The 6,603-nt window shown below is 37.4% G+C and overlaps 1 pseudogene; it reads left to right on the forward strand.

The window, feature by feature from the left end:
* The first annotated feature begins 4,824 nt into the window (after positions 1-4,824).
* On the forward strand, positions 4,825-5,591 carry LOC138153994 (actin, cytoplasmic 1-like; annotated as a pseudogene).
* Positions 5,592-6,603: the final 1,012 nt, after the last annotated feature.

A 6,603-nucleotide genomic window follows, 5' to 3' on the forward strand; every position in this document is an offset into this window, starting at 1 on the left:
ATTAATTCCCCTGATATTATGGACCTTTTATTCTTCCAAATGAATTTTCAACTATTTTTTTTCTATCACTACAAAGTAAATTTTTGGTAGATTGATTGTTATGGCAGTAAATATGTAATTTAATTTAGGTAAAATTGTCATTTTTATTATATGAGCTCAACACAGCCATGAGCAATTGATGTTTTTCCAGTTAGTTACATCTGACTTTATTTGTGTGAGAAGTGTTTTGTAATTGTGTTCATACAAATCCTGGGTTCATTTTGACAGGTAGATTTCTAAATATTTTATGATGTCTACAGTAACATTAAATGGGATTTCTCTTTCTGTCTCTTGTTGTTGGATTTTGTTAGAGATATATAGCAATGCTGAAGATTTATGTGGGTTTATTTTTTGTCCTACAGCTTTGGCAAATTTGTAATTATCTCAAGTAGTTTTTTATTTGATTCTCTAGGATTTTCTAAGTATATCGTCATATCATCGGCAAAGAATGAATAGCTTAGTCTCTTCTTTGCCTAATTTGATTCCTTCAATTTCTTTTTTCTTCTCTTATTGCTACTGCTGACATTTTTAGTACCAAATTGAATAAGAGGGGTGATAGTGGACATCTTTGTTTCACCCCTGATCTTATTGGAAATGCTTCTAGCTTGTCCTCATTACATATAATACTTGCTGATGGTTTTAGGTAGATGCTACTTATTTCAAGTAAGGGTTCATTTATTCCTATACTCTTTAATGTTTTTAATAGGAATGGGTGTTGTATTTTGTCAAAAGCCTTTTCTGCATCTATTGAGATTAATCATATGGTTTCTGCTAGTTTTGTTGTTGATGTGGTCAATTATACTGATAGATTTCCAGACATTGAACCATCCTTGCATTCCTGGAATAAATCCTACCTGATCAGAGTGTACTGTTCTCGTGATGAGTTTCTGTAGTCTTTTTGGTAATATTTTATTTAGAATTTTTGCATTTATGTTCATAAGGGAAATTGGTCTGTAATTTTCTTTCTCTGTTTTGTCTCTTCCTGATTTAGGTATCAGTACCATATATGTGTCATAAAAAGAATTTGGTAGGACTCCTTCTTGTCCAGTTTCCCCAAATAGTTTGCAAAGCATTGGAGTCAATTGTTCTTTAAATGTTTGATAGAATTCACTAGTAAAGACATCTGGCCCTGGAGATTTTTTCTTAGGGAGTTCATTGATGGCTTGTTCCAATTTCTTTTTCTGAGATGTGGTTATTTAAGTAGTTTACTTCCTCTTCAGTTAGTCTGGGCAGCTTATATTTTCATAAATATTTTTTTTGAAGGGAAATTGGGGTTAAGTGACTTGCCCAAGGCCACACGGCTAGTTTGTATTTTCATAAATATTCATCCATTTCACTAAGATTGTCAAATTTGTGTGCATACAACTGGGCAAAATAATTCCTGATTATTGTTTCAATTTCCTCTTCATTGGAGGTATATTCAGCCTTTGCATTTTTGATACTCGTAATTTGATTTTTCTTTCTTTTTTTTAATCATATTGACTAAATATCTATCAGTTTTATTGTTTTTTTTTCATATACCAGTTCTTAGTTTTATTTATTAATTCAATAGTTTTCTTAAATTCAATTTTATTAATCTCTTCTTTGGTTTTCATTATTTAAAATTTAGTATTTAATTGGGGATTTTCAATTTGTTCTTTTTCTAGCTTTTTCAGTTTTATGCCCAATTTATTGACCTCCCATTTTCTCTATTTTATTTATGTATGCATTCAGGGATATGAAACTTCCCCTAAGAACTGCTTTTGCTGTATCCCACAACTTTTGGTATGTTGTCTCATAATTGTCATTCTCTTGAATGAAGTTTACTGATTGTTTCTATAGTTTCTTGTTTGAACCACTCATTCTTTAGGATGAAGTTACTTAGTTTCCAATTAGTTTTTTTTTAGTCTGTCCTTCCATGGCCCTTCATTACATATAATTTTTATTGCATCATGATCTGAGAAGGATGCATTTAATTTTTCTGCCTTTCTGCATTGAATTGTGAGGTTTTATGCCCTAATACATGGTCTATTTTTGTATATGTGCCATGTACCACAGAGAAGAAGGTATATTTCTTTTTATCCCCATTCAATTTTCTCTAGAGGCCCACCATATCTATCTTCTCTAAGATGCTATTTACCTCTTTAACTTCTAAGATTCTATTAACCTCTTTAACTTCTTTCTTTCCTATTTTGATATTAGATTTATCAAGCTCAGAGAGGGGGAGATTGAAGTTCCCCACTAGTATAGTTTTGCTATCTATTTCTTCCTCTAACATCCTTAACTTCTTTAGAAATTTGGATGCAGTACCACCTGGTTCATAAATATTTAGCAATGATATTGCTTCATTTTCGATGGTGCCTTTTAGCAGGATATAGTTTCCTTCCTTATCCTCTTTAATTAGATCTATTTTTTATTTTGCTTTGTCTGAGCTAAGAATTGCTACCCCTGTTGGTTTCTTTTTTTTTTGCTTTAGCTGAGACAGGATATATTTTACTCCAGCCTTTTTCCTTTACCCGGTGTGTATCCCATTATTTCAGATGTGTTTCTTATAAACTGCATATTGTAGAATTACGGTTTTTAATCCATTCTGCTATCCACCTCCATTTTATGGGAGAGTTCATCCCATTCACATTCACAGTTATGATTACTGTCTCTTTCCCTCCATCCTATTCCCTCCCCTATTTATGCTTTTATTTTTCTCCCTTCCCCTCCTTAAGAGTTTTTCTTTTGACCACTGCCTCCCTCTATATTCCCTTCTTATAAACCCCCTTCCTTTTTCTTGCCCTTCCCCCTTACTTATTCTCTCCCTTCTAACCTCCCCCCCAATTCTTAGCCTTTCCCCCCTCCTACTGCCTGTAGGGTATGATAGATTTTTATACTTAATGTAGTATGTTATTTCTTCCTAGAACCAAGATTGACAAGAACAGATCTCATGCAATGTTCCTCTCCCTCCCCTCTTTCCCTCTATTATGATAATTTTTATGTCTCTTCCCGATAGAGTCCTATACTTAACTGGTTGTGTTATTCCCTCGAGAGAAAAGCTCATATAGTGCTCATTTCCCTTACTTCTTTCCCTCTACTGTAATGTTTTTATGCCTCTTTATGTAGCATAATTTACCCTTTTCTGCTTCATTCTTTCCTCTTCTTCCATTTCCGTCCCTTTGTAGCCTTTAATAAGGTTTTTTATCATCATTTTGTGTAATTTATACCCACACACTCTATTTATCTATATTCCTTTTTGATTTTGCCATAGATTTAGAATTTTTCAGTATTAACAGGTATTAACTTCCCATATAGGGAATGTAAATGGTTTGCTCTTATTAAATAACAGGTTGTGTGTGTGTGTGTGTGTATGGGTGTGTGTGTGTGTTTTGCTTATTTACTTTTCTATGTCTCTCTTGAGTCTTGTAATTGGAGGTTGAATTTTCCATTGAGCTCTGGCTTTTTTATTAGGAAGGTCTGGAAATCCATTATATCGTTGAATGACCAATTCCTTGCCTGGAAGATGTGTTCAGTTTTGCTGGATCCTTGTAACCCAAGCTCTTTTGCCTTGTGAAAAATCATATTCCACTTCCTCCAATCTTTCAGTGTAGAAGCTGCCAGATTCTGTGCGATCCTCACTGTGATTCCATGATATTTGAATTGTTTCTTTCTGGCTGCTTATAGTATTTCCTCCTTTACCTGATAGTTCTGTAATTTGGCCACAACATTTCTCGGACTTTTCAACTTGGGATCTCTTTCAGGAGGTGTCTGGTGGATTCTCTCGATTTCTATTTTACCCTCTGATTCTAGGATCTTAAGGCAGTTTTCCTTGATGAGTTCTTGGAAGATGTTGTCCAGGCTTATTTTTTCATCATGATTTTCTGGTAGGCCTATGATTCTAAGATTATCTCTCTTGGATCTGTTTTCCAGGTCAGTTATTTTTCCATTGAGATATTTTATCTCTTTTTCTAATTTTTCATTCTTGATGTTTTGTTTGTCTAATTCTTATTTCCTCATAGAGTTATTCACTTCAATTTAGTTGATTCTAATTTTTAGTGACTTGTTTTCCTCGGTTAGTTTTTGAAGCTCCTTTTCCACATGTTTTTCCATTTCACACATTTTTCTTTTTAAGGAGCTATTTTCTTCATTGTAATACTTTTCTAATTTTGAAATTTTGATTTTACAATATTATTGGTTTTATCTTCTACCTCTCTAATTTGGTTTTCAAAGTTCTTTTTGAGCTCATCTAAGAAAGCTTTCTGTGGCTGAGATCAGTTCATATTCCTTGTTGAGGCTTCAGCTGTGAGTGTGGAATCAATACTGTCTCCTTCTGAATTTGGTTCCTCCCTCTCACAATAATACGATTCTAGAGTCTTTGTCTTAGTGGTCTGTTTTTTACCCATTTTGAGGCAGGGCCTTAGCTAAGCCCTTCCTCCAGGGTTCCCAAGCCTTTACTATTTAAAGTTTTTCTCTGGGGCAATAATTACTGCGTTTTCAGGGTCAGAGGGGTGGGATTGGAGCATCTGGAGTTCACTCTGCCATCCTGGTCCCTAGAATTTCAGATAAGGGCTTTTTAAATTTCCAGGCTGTGGGTTGGTACTCCCAGGAGTAGCTGCTGCTACTGCCAGGGGCCCTGCATTTGACTGTTACCCAGCTGGGTCTAATCCCAGCCTTGTAGTGATAGGCCTGGCAATGGCCCTTGCAGCTGGTGTATCAATTTGCTGCCACATTTATCAGGCCTTGCCCGGGCCTTTGTGCCACCCCATTTCATCTTCTGAGGGGCCTCTGTGCTGCCCCCTCCTCTCTTCTCTTAAGGGTTTAAATTTGCCACTTCAAAGTTTTCCATGGATGATGATATTGCTGCTCTCGTTGTTGACAATGGCTGTGGAATGTGCAAAGCTGGCTTTAGAGGAGACAGTGCCCCTCAGGCTGTCTTCCCTTCCATTGCTGGGCACCCCAGACATAAGGATGTGATGGTGGTTATGGGCCAGAAAGACAGCTATGTGGGGGATGAGGCCCAGAGCAAGAGAGTATTCTGACCCTGAAGTACCCAATTGAACATGGTATTGTCACCAACTGGGATGTCTACAATGAACTCTGCATGGCCCCTGAAGAGCACTCTGTGCTACTCACAGAAGCCCCCCTGAATCTCAAAGACAACAGAGAAAAGATGACTCAGATTATGTTTGAGGCCTTCAATACCCCAGCTATGTACATTGCTGTCCAGGCTATGCTATCCCTGTATGCCTCTGGTCATACCATTGGTATTGTGATGGACTCTGGTGATGATGTGAAGCACACTGTGTCCATCGATGAATATTACCCCTTCTCCATGCCATCCTCCATCTGGGTCTGGCTGGCTGTAATCTGATGGACTACCTCATAAAGATCCTGCCTGAGAGAGGGTACAGTTTCACCACCACAGCTGAGAGGGAAATCGTGTGTGACATCAAGGAGAAGCTGTGCTATGTTGCCCTAGACTTTGAGCATTAGATGGCCACTGCTGCATCCAGCTCCTCTCTGGAAAAGAGCTTATGAGCTCCCTGATGGTCAGGTTATCACCATTGGCAATGAGAGGTTCCAATGCTCAGAAGCTCTCTTCCTGTCATCTTTCTTACATATGGAATCCTGTGGAGTCCATGAAACTACTTTCAATTCAATCATGAAGTGTGATGTTGACATCCATAAGGATTTGTATGCCAATACCGTATTGTCAGGTGGTACCACCATGTACACAGACATTACTAACAGGATGCAGAAAGAGATTATAGCCCTAGCTCCCAGCACAATGAAAAAAATCAAGATCATTGCCCCACCTGAGTGCAAATACTCTCTGGATTGGAGGCTCCATCCTGGCATCTCTCTTCACCTTCCAGCAGATGTGGATCAGCAAGTAGGAGTATAATGAATCTGGGCCCTCCTTTGTCCACCCAAATGCTTCTATGGACTGTTTTTTAAATTATTATTATTTTTTTTCAAAGGGTGTGACATGACAATATGATAATTGCCACCCCCCCAAAAAAGAGATGAGATTGGCATGGATTTATTTGTTTTTGTGTGTATTTTGTTTTTCTTTTTTTTTTTGGGGGGGGGGGTTGGCAGTTGACTCAGGATTTAAAAACTGGAATGGTGAAAGTGATGAGCAGTCTAAGTATGTTGGAGGAAAACATCCCCAAAGTTCTACAATGCATCTTCAGGAGTCTGATTGTACATTTGTTTTTCTTTTTTAATAGTCATTCCAAATATCATATAATGCATTGCTAAAGAGTTACAAGCCTTTGTGAAAGCTGTCCTCTGCTATAGCAAAGGAGCTACATAACAAAGACCCAGATGGGGAGGGGGGAGAGGGGAAGGTCCTAGTATTGCTTTAAATGTAAATTATGTAATCCTTACAAAAAAAAACTTTTTGTATCTTCTGCCTTAATACTTGTTCCTTTTTTTAATTGTCGGCCATATTGAATGCCCCCCTAAATTCCCTCCCTCCCTCCAACATAGATGTGAATGAGGACTTTTATAGTCTCCCTGTGAGTTTTGAGATTGGTGCCAGTACTTGGGGGAGGGTACAAGTACTGGTAAAGTACAAGCTTTACTTGTACACTG

Source organism: Petaurus breviceps, unplaced genomic scaffold, assembly GCF_028583685.1.
Source record: "Petaurus breviceps papuanus isolate PSGF00001 unplaced genomic scaffold, PetGlider_PUasm1.0 151, whole genome shotgun sequence".
In the NCBI taxonomy this organism is placed as follows: domain Eukaryota; kingdom Metazoa; phylum Chordata; class Mammalia; order Diprotodontia; family Petauridae; genus Petaurus; species Petaurus breviceps.